This window comes from Ornithodoros turicata, chromosome 5, assembly GCF_037126465.1.
Source record: "Ornithodoros turicata isolate Travis chromosome 5, ASM3712646v1, whole genome shotgun sequence".
Lineage (NCBI taxonomy): Eukaryota > Metazoa > Arthropoda > Arachnida > Ixodida > Argasidae > Ornithodoros > Ornithodoros turicata.
In genome coordinates this window covers 73,191,557-73,205,136 of record NC_088205.1, presented here as the reverse complement: position 1 = coordinate 73,205,136, position 13,580 = coordinate 73,191,557, and the positions used below count along the sequence as shown (strand labels likewise).

At 45.4% G+C, this 13,580-nt stretch overlaps 1 protein-coding gene across 3 annotated transcripts in view; it reads right to left on the bottom strand.

The window, feature by feature from the left end:
* Nucleotides 1-13,580, bottom strand: part of LOC135394754 (cGMP-dependent 3',5'-cyclic phosphodiesterase-like) — a 164,307-nt gene that overhangs the window by 74,312 nt on the left and 76,415 nt on the right. The gene's annotated exons all lie outside the window — the stretch shown is intronic.

Genomic DNA, 13,580 nt, shown 5'->3' with positions numbered 1-13,580 from the left:
CAGTACTCCAAGTCCATGTCTAAGCCGGGTCAAGCCATTAGAGGCACAAAGAGTTGGCCTTCCACACCAGGAAAGACTCCAAGCTACCCTCGTACTAGATTCTGGGCCCTCATGCGGCCACTGTCTGAGAACGTAGTACCTTTTCGATGCACAATGTGCATCAGGGCCAGGGAAGGGTAACGGGCATATTTTTGTTACGGTTTCTATTTTCGTTACTGTCATATTTTCGTTTTCGTTATCCGTTTCTGTTACCAGCCTTCCAATTTCGTTTCCATTACGTTTCCATTACTGTTTCCGGTAATGAACCGGCTGTTACAGAGTTGCGGGAGGACAGCCCGTCCGGCTGTGTCAGCACCCTGTTTTCCACAAGTGCTGCTTCAGTGTCACGTGTACATACTACACAAGTAACGTTACGTCGTTGTTGGGATGCGCACAACTTGCAACATTTAAAAAAAGTGTGTCTTCAGTCAGTCTTCTGCCTTCAATCACTCTGAGTCCAGCAACTCAAAATAGGCGTGGCCTTCATCCAATGCTGCATTCATAGGCGGACGCTCTCAGTAGTAAACAATACTGCCATAGCCACGGTGAAATAGATAAATAACGATCGTCGGCTTTCATCCTATAGTGCAATGGTGGAGTGGGGTCCGTGGAGTGTATGCTGTGCAAGTCTCATGTGTTGATGTCATGGAGCTAGGCAAGAGTTAGGTGGAATGCGACGAGCGAGTGATGCACCCTGGAGATCCAATGTTGTGCTTTGTTAATATGCTCTCGTGTAGTATTTAGAGCACTGGGAAAGGAGTTATCAACATACAAAAATGAAATGAAAAGTCAATCAACTGTCATGGCACAACAGGAATATCCATTACCCGAATTCAATACCGGACGATACTTTTCGTTTCAGTTTCTGTTTCCCGTAATGGAGGTCCGTGGTATGCGTTTCCGTTTCCGTTATCGTTACCATCTCCAATTTCGGTAATATACCGTTTCTGTTTCCGTTACCATTACCGTTACCCTTCCCTGCTCAGGGCATCGTTCCTGCAGTCTTCTATGGGGTGTTTGTCACGCGCGCCATCATGCACGCGGTAGTCCTTTCCAATTTGCTCAACGGTCTTCGGCGATGGCGACAGTGCTTGCAACTTTCGTCACGGAGATTTCCCGTGGCTGTCGTAATGGAGAGGTGCTATTAAATCAGCAAGCAATGTTCCGCGAGAAACAACGCCAGGAATTCTTGTGATATCATTATGAGTGAACTTTGTGACACCGCATCGCGTTGCGAGTATCCGATAGGCCTCGTGCCCATTGTCGTAAAGGTACGCTGCTTATTGTCAGGACAAATTTAAACTACAGGATATATCAGAGCAACATCCGTTGGTATTGCATCGCATATAGGCCTCTTTCCGTTTACAAATAAAAGACGCCATTGTTGTGTGGGCAACCACACGAATGCGACTCCCGATTGGCGTATGTAATGGCAGGTTGATTCAGGTGTTGTCGAATGGTAATTTCTGGCAAACTGTGTCACATTATTCTCGTTGTCCCGGACTCTCGGTTAATTTGTTTTGCCCACACCGGCCTCGTGACGTCACCCGGGGAAACTGGTCTTATATATTTCCCGAAACTTGAGAACACTAATGGACACAACTTGTTCGCAGAAAGACACGTCCGTGTCTTGGCCATCTTCCCCAATTTTCCCGCGAACTGTCGGTCCACAGTCCGAATGACCGACTCAGTGAACGTTTGGATCACTTCTGATTACTTGTCGACGCTTAGTTATTTTACGTTTGTTTATAGTCACAGGAGGTGACCCGAGACGGGGGAAAAATTAACAGACAACAATTGCACTCGCTCCGTATTCCATACAACAATGAATATTCGATCTGACCGATGATTCAATTGAATTACTTACTTACTGACGAAGGAAAGAGTGAAAGATCGCGCCGTAAACTTTTGCAGACGTCATTCATAATTATTAATACCAAGCACGGTCCAACTTTGCCCTTTTTCACTTGCGTCTTCAGCATGCTGAAGACATACCAGGAGCATAATTTGTATACCGATATACTTTCTTAACAGCATTTCACCCAAGGATATCTTGAAGGACATTTAGGACGTTTAAGGTGGAGCGCAAACCTCGTCTTCATAATAACTATTTATCTCTGCATCTATCGCTCGTTGTGTCCATTGCCATGAAATTACGTCAAGTCAGCGCGAGATACGTTACCGCCCGTTTAAATAGCAGCCTCGACTTATCTGCGCCACATTCTTCCCGTCCCAATGCTTCAGCAAAGCATTCAGCGAGAAGCCATTACGTAACTCGCAATGTTATTGTCAAACCTCGTGACGGCGGGCTATCCCCCTTCCTTCAGCTGAACAATTACCTCACGGGCGTTGCTACTTTTGCAGGAACGCCGGAGGAGAGGTCATGCTCACTGAATCATACCGGCTAGACGAGGTGGCCGCATGCAAACAACAGGTGGCTGGCCTTGTGAAATGACTATTATAAAGCTCCACCGCGGCGACGAGCATTGTGCGCGTGCTTACGCAATATTGCACCAGACATCTGATTGATTGCTTCATTGTTTGTGATTGATTGGTAAACGAAAAAAATTGAGATGTTGGTCCCAAACCACTCAGGACTGGCTACCAGCTCCCGTGGCATAGTGGTTAGGATGATCGCTTTCCACGCCGAGACTGGGAGGTGTCAGGGGTTCGAATCCTGTCACCGGCTGTGTTGTGTGTGAGGTTTTCCCTAGGTTTTCCAAAGACTTTCCAGACGAATGTCGGCACAGTTCCCCCCTGAAGTCGGCCCAGGACGCATACTAATCTCCCCTGTCCCGAACTCCTCCTGCTGTCCTCTCTCCATCTGTCCACATCTGTACGCCGCTCATAGCCCCAGTTGCTTCGCGGCGCTCTTGGACTACTCTTGGACGCGTTATTTAGGTCTCATTATAAACAAATGAAGGGAAAGGAGGACATCTCATCAGTCTGGTCGCTTACTGCACGTAAACGCCTTACATATTATAGACTCTCAATGGTACCTTCGGCGTGGACGCGATGGAAGATATAATTGCATTGATGTACGTCATCAAGTAGCCTACCGGTAAACATCATCTTACGTGGTGCTATCCATGCGGGAAAGCCCACCCATGACGTCATCAATCTTCATTTAATTGATGTTTATTTATTTACGGGTTTTTCTACTTCGCCGACAGGCATTATAGCAGGGAGGAAGCATCGTGAGAAGAGGATAAATAAAACACAACACGTAATTTACACACAAAGAGCATACCATTTCGCATATGTCACGACGTCCCAGCGTTCAAAATCCCAGATCTCCAAATCCAGCAAAAACACATATTGCAAAACCAAAGCTTGTACCTGCGAGGCCTGAGAATGACCGTGTTTGAAAGCAATGTGACTGAGCAATATGTGACAGCTTTCGCGTGTTCTCGATATTCATCGAAGTTATTATACGCAATGCGCATTTTAGGGACGGGTATGGGCTTCGCAGGGTGGACGCGCTGAAGCACCAGAAAACGAAGCGACGTTCGTTATAGACCAGAATTTTCGCCGTCTCCACTGCGCGGCCATTTTGTAGCGACCGTGGCGCCATCGTGCGAGTATTTTATGCGGGGACTGCGGGCGCTTCGGTTCAGTCCATTCGCGAAGTGGTGCGTTCGTGAAATGAATCGTTGTTCGGGCGCCCCATCGCCCTTACAGAAGCATAAGTGTATATTTTTATGCATATGAGTTGCGTTTCATAAGACTTAGAAATAAAACAGAGCAAAAACTGAAGTCGGCAAAGGGTGTGGCATCTAGTAAACTTCAGCGATAGCGCAGGCGCTACATGCATTTCCTAGCTTGTTGAACCATACATCGAATATAGTTATGTTCTCTATATGTATGTTTCTTCTATGTACATGTGGTGTAGTCTCAACGCAAAGCTTTTGCAGTGTGACGCGAAAGACTATAACATTGCGGGTAGTATTCAATGGACTTTACAGAATTAAATAAGTACACGTGTGAAGCAAGGACCCCACACTCAAACAGTAATATCAACTGCATCATTATTTCCGATTGTCGTTAATAGTTCATGGTACAACAGGTCGTTAGCTCATAATGCCCCATACTTAGATTTTTTATGACGCTCTTCGCTGGAAAACAGCCCGCAGACCGACTGGCATAAAAGGTTACACTGACAAAAACGCTCAGCGGTAAAGGAAAAAAGTTTCTTATCACTAATCCGCAATATGGAATTTAAAAAGCCTGCTAGCTCTGTTACGTTGCATGAACAAGATTTTCATAATTTCATTTTCCGGGTTGCTTACTCAAACTTGTTTATGCTGTGCACCACTAGGAATTTCGTAGTTTGCGATGAACGCCGGGAAGTTAGCTGTGGATCATCAGTTAAAATTTGCTTGAACTTTAAACAACAACTATTACAGTAAGCTTAATTAGTGAAGGCATTGGCTGCTGTGTACACATTTTGCATTGCAATGTGTAATGAAACAATCTTCGGGCTTAAAATAACGGTTTTCCGGATGCGACAAAATGATCGCGTTATTATACACCACAATTTCCTTTTGGGTGACTACGTAAAACAATGTGCATCAACATGACAGCGGTTCGAATTCCAGACGCCTCTCAAGCGCTGTGAGGACTCTGTGCAGCTGGTGTACATGCAATGCAATAGCCCTTTCGCCTTCATTCGTATTACAAATCCTGTGCATTTTGCTTGCGATTATTCTTCGTAAATCCAGCCACAGAACAGTGTCATCCAGAAAAGCATATGTTGTTGATTCAGAATAATCCAGGCCGTTCGAAAATGCCACAAACCAACACCGCGCCTACAGTGAACTTGCATTCCGACAGCTTCGCACGCAGTCCCCGCGCCGAACGCGCTCGCAGGTGGCGCGCTGTGTCGAGAGTACGGGGAGTGTCCGGTTCGCGCTGGTTCGTAGCTAAAATTCTGGTCTATTGATTGATTGATTTGTAAAAGAAAAAAAAATGGAGATGTTAGAGACCTATATGTAGGGAAGGATAACGGACGTATTTTCGTTACCGTCACCATTTTCGTTACTGCTATATTTTCGTTTCCGTTATCCGTTTCCGATACCGGCCTCTCAATTTCGTTTCCGTTACTGTTTCCGTTACTGTTTCCAGTAATGGAACGGCTGTTACAGAGCTGCGGGAGGACAGCCCGTCCGGCTCTATTAGCACCCTGTTTTGCCCAAGTGCTGCTTCGGTGTCACGCGTACACACTACACAAGTAATTTTGCGTCGTTTGCGTCAGTTTTGCGTCGTTTGCGGCAGTCACTCGGATCCAGCAACTCAAGGTGGGCGTGATCTCCTCATGATCTTGGGCATGATAGGTGGGCGTGATTGACCTCATGATCTTGTAAGCCTTAAAAAATGAATAATGTAGGAACATGTCTGTGGTCACTCGCAGTCCAGCAACTCAAGATGGGCGTAACCTTCATCCAATGTTGCATTCATAAGCGGACGCTCTGAGTAGTAAATAATACTGCCATTGTCACGGTCAAATGAAAAAAAGTACGAAATAAGTAACTAAAAATCGTAGGTTCTCATCCTCGTGCTATGGTGGAGTATAGTCATGTGTTGATGTCATGGAGTTCCAAGGACTGGGACGAGGGTGCGCTGTATTCCGATATTTCAGCGCCGCACGTTAGAGAACTCTAACGCCCAAATTAACCCACAATTAACCCACGACGCACAATTAACCCGCGAACCGACCATAGTCGTCTCGTTCATCATTCCTCACCAAATCCGCACCAACCACACGCGGCTTATATCGCGCCTATAGTGTAGTGTTTTTGTTTTGTTTTTTCTGCGTCTTAGTCGTGACGCTGCCCGCTTCCAGCGTGGCCAACCACGGCGAGCAGTTTTCATCTTCACCACCACCACCACCACCACCACCACCACCACCACCTCCCGTCAGGGCTCCTCGCTCTCTCTCAACGACATTTCGCCCGTTAAATTCACCAGTGCGGATACCCGGTAACGAAAATCAAAATTAAAAAATTCGGAATTCCGAAAAATTCCGACAGACAACAACAACAACAACAAAAAACAAACAAACTTTATTTTATAATGTGAATGGGGAGTTTCATCGCCAGGGGCGATACTCTACCCCATTGCTGGTAGTGATGTGGAAATGAGATAATGAGCCCCCTTCATAATAAGGGTCGAAGCCCGATTGTGTCCAGAAAGGTCAAAAGAGCTTTGAGCGCAGAGCGCTCGTGGGCTGGATTCGGCCAGGGACCAAGCAATTTTGACTGGGAGAAGAGGCGAGAGCCCAGCTGACTAACAGACCCGGAGAGTGCTGTTCGGGAAGGTTGGCAGCGGGGGCAATGAAGAAGAATGTGCTCCAGATCCTCTAGAGCACCGCAGTGACAGCATCAGAGTCAACTTGTCTCAAGCGATAACGCCACTGAGCCGTAAAAGCCACATGGGGTCGCATTCGATGAATTAACGAGCATCTTGACGAGAGGTGTGTCGTGACATACGAAAAGCGCGCGCTGATCAACTCTGCTCAGCATAGATGGGGGAAGAATGTCGGTTGTCCATTGGCGGGAAGCCAGGGGCGCCACGAAGGCGTCGCAGAATGGAACGGCGGTCTCCTCTTAGCAGAGCAATACTTGTCCCCTTCTGATACCAGAGAGCTGCTTCTGCGGCGCTGTCGGCCTGCTCGTTCCCCACGACACCGCAATGGGCTGGAACCCACTGGAGAACCGGCCTGTGGCCTGCTTCGTACACAGGGTGGTAAGCCATTAACACGTCCGTGACTATGGGTGCGGATGAGCCTCGTATGCCGGAATTTTCAATAGCTTTCAGTGCAGATTTTGAGTCAGTAAAGACAGCGCCTTCACGCTGTGTAAAATCAACGATGTGCTGCAGAAAGAAAAGGATAGCATGGATGGATGGATTTACGAATCAATCAATCAATCAAAAGGATGGTATAGAGTTCCGCAGCGGATGATGAGGTTGGATGCGAAAGGCGTCGTTCTCGCACTACTCCTTCGAATGGGAATTGCGATTTTTAAAAGAATCCGATAAAATTCGATAAATATTATATATCGTTAGCGCTTCCAGCATAATATTCCCCGCCGTTCTCGCAAAACCCGGCATGCCTAAATCAAATGGTCTGGGAAGTGTAAACAGTGTTACGTGCACGTACTTATATACATTCGACGAGCATTTTCTGCGATACGTGACCAAAGTGCATCATAAATAACAGTCGTAGTCATTATCTTGTGGCAGGAGTCGCGTGGTGCCGATAGGAGCTGTGTCCACAATCCTTTTATCTCCTCATCTCTACGTAAGTGAGTTCCATTCCAGAGTGTATCTCCATACGATAGCGTAGGTTATCTTCAGCCCTCGATACGCTAAGTGTCACGAGAAAATCACGTGGCTATCGAAGAATCGGACATCAATGACGACAACAACGAAGTAAAAAAAAAAGATTAAAGGAGGGAATCAGAAAACACAAACACGAAAAGAAAACAACGCAACGCAAGAAAGAAGGCAACGAGAGATAGTGTTCTTTTTTTCTTTTTTATTTTAAAAATCAATTAATCAATCAATCAGATATTGGTCGCCTAACAGAGAAGATACGATCGCCTGCCAGGTACACAAAACACAAGAGTGATGATGATGATGATGATGGAACTAAGAGTAAAGATCATGGAGCTTGTGCGCCGGCCAACTAAAAGAGACAGTGACGGGTTGGGGTATTTGAGCTGTCTGCAAACAGCGCAAGTTCAAGTTCATATTTTCAAGTTCCAACTAGATCCAAGAGACAATCCCATAGAATGTCGGAGAGCTTAGCAATGCACTGAAACTTACGTTAAGAAAGGAGGGGAAAAAAAGCCTCAAAGCTGTTTCGATTTCACTTCTCCCAACACACAGTCCAGATGTATTAGAGTCAGCGAAAACGAAATCATCCGGCGTACAGACGTGGACAGATGGAGAGAGGACAGCAGGAAGGAGTGGGGGACAGTGGGGGTTAGTGTGCGTCGATTCGAACCCGCATCACCTCCCAGTCTCGGCGTGGAAAGCGATCACTATGTCATGGGAGCGGGTAGTATTCTTTCTGTCATGGCATAAGGAAACTTATTAATTCAAGCGCACAATGGGGCCAAGCATGCGCACTCTAAGAAAAAAGAGAGTAGTTTTACTCCTTTTAGGGACTAAATGCATTGCCACAAAAAATAATCCCTTTCGCGAGTAAATGCACGGGAGTAAATGAATGTCACAGAGTATAGAGACTGCATTTCACGCTCTGTTTTTTGAGTCCCAGGCACATAATTCGTGTGCATGCGTGAGAATACTTTGAAGCAAACCGTCAACCGTAATATATCGAGCGATATAAAATCTTGCTCCCATACATAGTAGGGCACAATTTGCGAAGAAAAGAAGCGCTAACTGTTTCTTACTCTGTGTGGGTGGAAAATTGCTACGTTGGCTGAGTTATACAGCCTTATGCCATCAAATTGACCACAAGGGCAGATATTTACGTAGACTGTTGCATTCAAGAGGCCATTCGCGAAGTTCCGTGACAATTTGCAGTCCTGGGGAGTAAATGTTGGGGTTAGGGGACTAAAATGGGGAGTAATTGCAGCCTAGGGGAGTAGAAGCTGCAATTACTCCCCGTTTTACTCCGATATAATACTCAGATATAATTTCACTCTGCATGTTACGGTTCGAGCGTTAATGGACATAGAGTCACTAAATAGGGAGCAGAGTAGCGACAGTGGGCCGCGCCGGCGAGCGAGGCCACCACGGGTCCGGCGCAGCTGCGTTGCCTAGCAACTGGGACACCAATCTCCCGCTTCTCCGCCGGAGAACAGGGCGCGGTCGAGCCAACTCGCAACCCAGGATACCGGTTTTTGGATGAAGGGACTCAACATGGACGCCGCATTCTTGGAAGGAGAAAACACGTGACACAATCGTGGACACCGAAGGGCGGCTCCGGCGCGGAAAACGAATGCGATATACTCTAAACGGACACACCGTTCTAAACTTTCAGAGCAGGCATGGTTACAACTTTTTAGGCAATTGTCATTTATTTGCTACTTAAAACTAATGTATGCTCCGTACATAACCTAGTGTCCAATATTATATCTCACAGACATATTATATTTTATATTATTATAGTACCTTTTATTAGCCCCCGTCCTGGGCAGCACTCGCTTGTCGTCATTACATCTGACTCCAGACAAGTCATCCTCATGAACGGGCTTATATCTGTTTTTTTTGTGTGTGCGTCCTTCTGTTGCACATCTTTCACCGTTTCCATGGTTACGGAACGCGCTGTCAGCGCGATGTTCACGCCTGTCGCTTACTGCTTTGCGGAGATCAAAAAAGAATACAATATAAGAGCCCCTCAAAGGAGAGCTCCTGTATAAGATATACCCATTGATCTACATGATGCAGCCAAATGGACGGCTATTCAGACGATGAGAACATAAAAAAGAAAGAAAAGAAAACGGCAAGGAAAGAAATGTCCTGGACCGGTAATCCAGAAGATGTGGGTTCGAGCCCTACAGTTGGCTAACCTTTTCCCCAGTGACTTCCTTCTTTCATCATTAGTTTCTTAGGCACTTGAGGCTTTGTATGTATTTGTTCTTTCTATGTGTTTCAGCCTCAGAACATCAATTGCCATCAAGAAATGTCCCTTCACATTCAGCTGCTGCACGGTGGTGGAAAAGTGGAACGTAGTACCCTTGTAGAGCCGTTTCAAAGAGAAGCAGCTAACACGTAAGCTAATCCCTAAACCAGGTTTCTTGGTTTAAGGAACCTCTATACTGACTACAAAAATATATTTATTGTGTTTCGTATTATATATTTAACTCGGCCTCAGTGCGATTCCACGAATTTTCGAAAGAACCTGCAAAACTTGACGGTTTCGGATTCTAATAATACGAGAAACACTGAAGCATTAATAGGGTACACATTTTTGCGTAGCGGAATACAACTCATCAGGTAATCTGCTACACAAAAAGCTTGTACCCTGATGAACGAAATGAAGCTTTTTTTGCTTCTTTTTTTTGTATTATTAGTGCTTGTTCTTATCGACTAGACTCAACTTTTGACATTCTTCCTCGCTGGTTTTGGATTCTTCAAGAATAGGTGATGTCACCGCGATCTTCCCTGGGGTGTGTCTTATTTCAACTCCCCAATCCCAGAGCAAGAGTGATAGCACACCGCTCCCTCTCCTGTGCCACCATCCATCTCTCCTATCCCTCTTTCACCCTCCCCTCTTCTCCCTCTCCAGGGAGCACCGAGCCGCCACTACAAAGCTGGCTGACCGCACCTTCCCCCTCCATCAACAGCGCGAGCACCTTCCCGGTTACCTCACCACGTTGGAAGACTGCCAGCTGCTATGATGAGGACAGGAGACAGAAAACGACCTTCGACCAGCAATGTTGCCAGACGCGTGGCAGATTGCGCAGCCGCCAAAACATGACGTCATATATAGCTCTCAGAACTAAAAATTATTGTTATTATTATTATTATTATTATTATTATTATTATTATTATTATTATTGGTTTGTTTTGTGATACTTCCGCATCACCCAGATTAACATATATTTTTTTAGCATAAAGGGTAAGGCACGTCGATTTGATATTCTACTCGAAACCAAGTACTCAGAGTACCCAGAGGAGTACTGTATTTTCCGGTGTACAACGCGCACCACTTAAAATTAGCGAAAATTAACAAAAAAGGTAGAGTGCATAACGTCATGCAATTCCCAGTTCTTTATTTTTGAGCAGGAACCACAGGCTCTGTATCGCGCCCTCATTGTACATAGCAATAGAAGCACGCGCGCCGAGTACAAGTATGGTTTATTATTATTATACTTTATTTACCTATAAGGTACGGCTCTATTTTAAAATACAGGTCTGCCTCCCAAATGGTCATCTAGAGAACGTGAGGTCACGTAAAATACCAGTGTACACTACTATTCCGAAGTCACCTGGGATGCTTGACCTTCAGCTGACTCTTGCTATGTCGCCCTCAGTCAGGAGGAATATGCCGCTGCAAGGGGAATTAGTTATCCATTCAGGACATAAGAAGCCTAGTGTGCTTTATTTGTCGGAGGTCTAACCGTCTAACCCCCTTATACCACCTAAGAGGTGCCGCATTGAACCCCGCGCGTGGCTATTCCTAGGCTACAAGTCGCCTGGCATCCTCTTAAAAGTCGACTTTCCGGGAAAAGACTTGGATGCATAACGCGCACCGCTAAATAACGCGTAGTGCCTCTTCGTTGCACTGTTTGCGATGTATAACGCGCACGCTATACAACGGAAAATGTGGTACTCCGACGGGCCTGTTTACAACTCTCGCGTTACAACGCCAAACATTCCTAATTTCGCCTGCATAGGAAAGACACAGAGTTCCGTGATACCTGACACACAAAACGTAAATAACGACAAACAACGACAAACAAGGAAACAACTTTTTCCACGGGCGGTCACTGCAAGCTCTTCTTCATGTTTATAATGCGTCTTGGTGACAGGGATCATACCGTCTACCTGGAAGGAGGCATTAGTTCTTCCCATCCTGAAACCAGGCAAACCCCCAAATGCCCTATCCTTCTTTCGCCCTGTGAGCCTGACAAGCTGTATGGGAAAACGGATGGAGAGAATGGTTTTGCATCGCCTCGACTGGTGGCTCGAAAAGCAAGGTGTGTTCCCTCAAGAAATGGCTGGTTTCGTAAACAACGACAGACAGAAAAGTAGTCTCCTTAAACATGACATTAAGAGGCTTTACGACACCGCTCAGGTTGGAATGTCATTAAAGCTGTTTAGAAAGCCAGTGAAGCGTAAATAAAATAGAAGGAGATGCTACGTTGTTTTCACTCTTTTATCCGCTTAACTTAACGGGGTGGGAAAGACGAAAAACGGAACTAGATAATGCGGTAATATAATGTGCTCGTTGAATACGGTTTAGCTACGTGTACTTACCCCCCAAGGTTGTTCTCAAATGAGACGTCAAACATTACCTATTCATCGTCGTCGTTGTAAAAGTGGGAGATTAGTAAGGCCTCTGTTTTGTAGGGGGGGATTTTTCGTACCGCAAGGTGTCGTTGCCATGGAAACCTTTGTGTCTTGCTCCGTTATTATTTCCCACAAAAGATGAGAGAAATGTGCACGCGCGTAGTTCGACATGAAAATTATCTTGGGATGGGCCACAATGGGGGCGATTCGCAAAGCCTCTGAGGGAATGAATCATATGAATCATCATCATCAAGTGGCTTAGATAGTATCAATGTGGTCCTGCACTCTATACATCATTATTTCTCCAACCACGCAGACAGGGTTATCCTGTTCTAATCCGGATCTGTGTTACGTGCCTGTATATGTGACTACACAGAGTGTTCCACGAGAGGATGTCACTAAATTCCTAAATGTAGGTTTTACTTAAAAAATTATAAGACTACATGGAAATAACTCGCGGAAATAACTTCTGGAAATTGTCGCGACTTAAATCTCCATTTTTTTCTTTTTCTGTCACATCACATCACATCACATCACATCACAGAAATAACTCATACAGACCTTTGCCATACATTGAGGCAGCTTGCATTCTTGTTACGCATTAATTAAGCCAATTCGCATAATTAAACTACAAAAATTGCCAAGCAAAGACAGCATTTTTCTTCTTGAATTCGGAAGGCTATGGCCATAACACACTATTTCAATCAAAATCACGTGGTTTTTCACAAGATCTCGACAGAAATTTGACAGATACCATCCACCCCGCAGGAACTCTGGTAACAAATTCGGTTGCGGTGCAGAAGATAACAGGATTATCTATATCTGTCGGCTGTCAGCGCCGCAAGACACAGACGGCTCCACATTGCCAGGCACGCAACAGGAAGATCAGAAAACAAAAAAACAAAAAGAAAAGCGAGTCTCCAAAGTCTAATTGACCAATCAACTGCCACCGCGCAGGCATCAAACGAGCCCTGAACCGATCGCAGCGCCACCGTCTGCCCTCTGGCAACGTTATTCTCTGCTTGCTTCCGACGCCAATATGCCGACATAAACTCAATTAAATTCCCATGGCGCCAATGGGGGATAACAGGCGACATGGTAAAATAATAAGCAGACGATGTGCACGAAATGCGGAGTATAATTTATGATTACGATTTGCGGCAGATGATTTATCATTACACGCATGTACGCAACGACCTACCCACAGCAAGTAATATAGGGAGTTGTTGATAATAGTGTGAGTTGAATTGGATATAATCACTACGAAAAACGATACGACAAAGAATCAATCAATCAATAACTGCCGAATCGAAGATCAGCAACGTGATGTGAGCCATTGGGTTATCGTAACTTATCATAACTTATAGATTATTTTTACTCCCGATTAATAAGATCATACGTGAGGTCATGACGCAGCCGACAAAGGAGCGCCAAGAAAGAGCATAAACATATACGACCATTTAACCACTTATAGCTAACACACGTTTTTATAACCACCGTGTGTATTAACTCGGAGCGAAATATTGAAGGCAACTCATTAAGAGCCACGAAAAGGA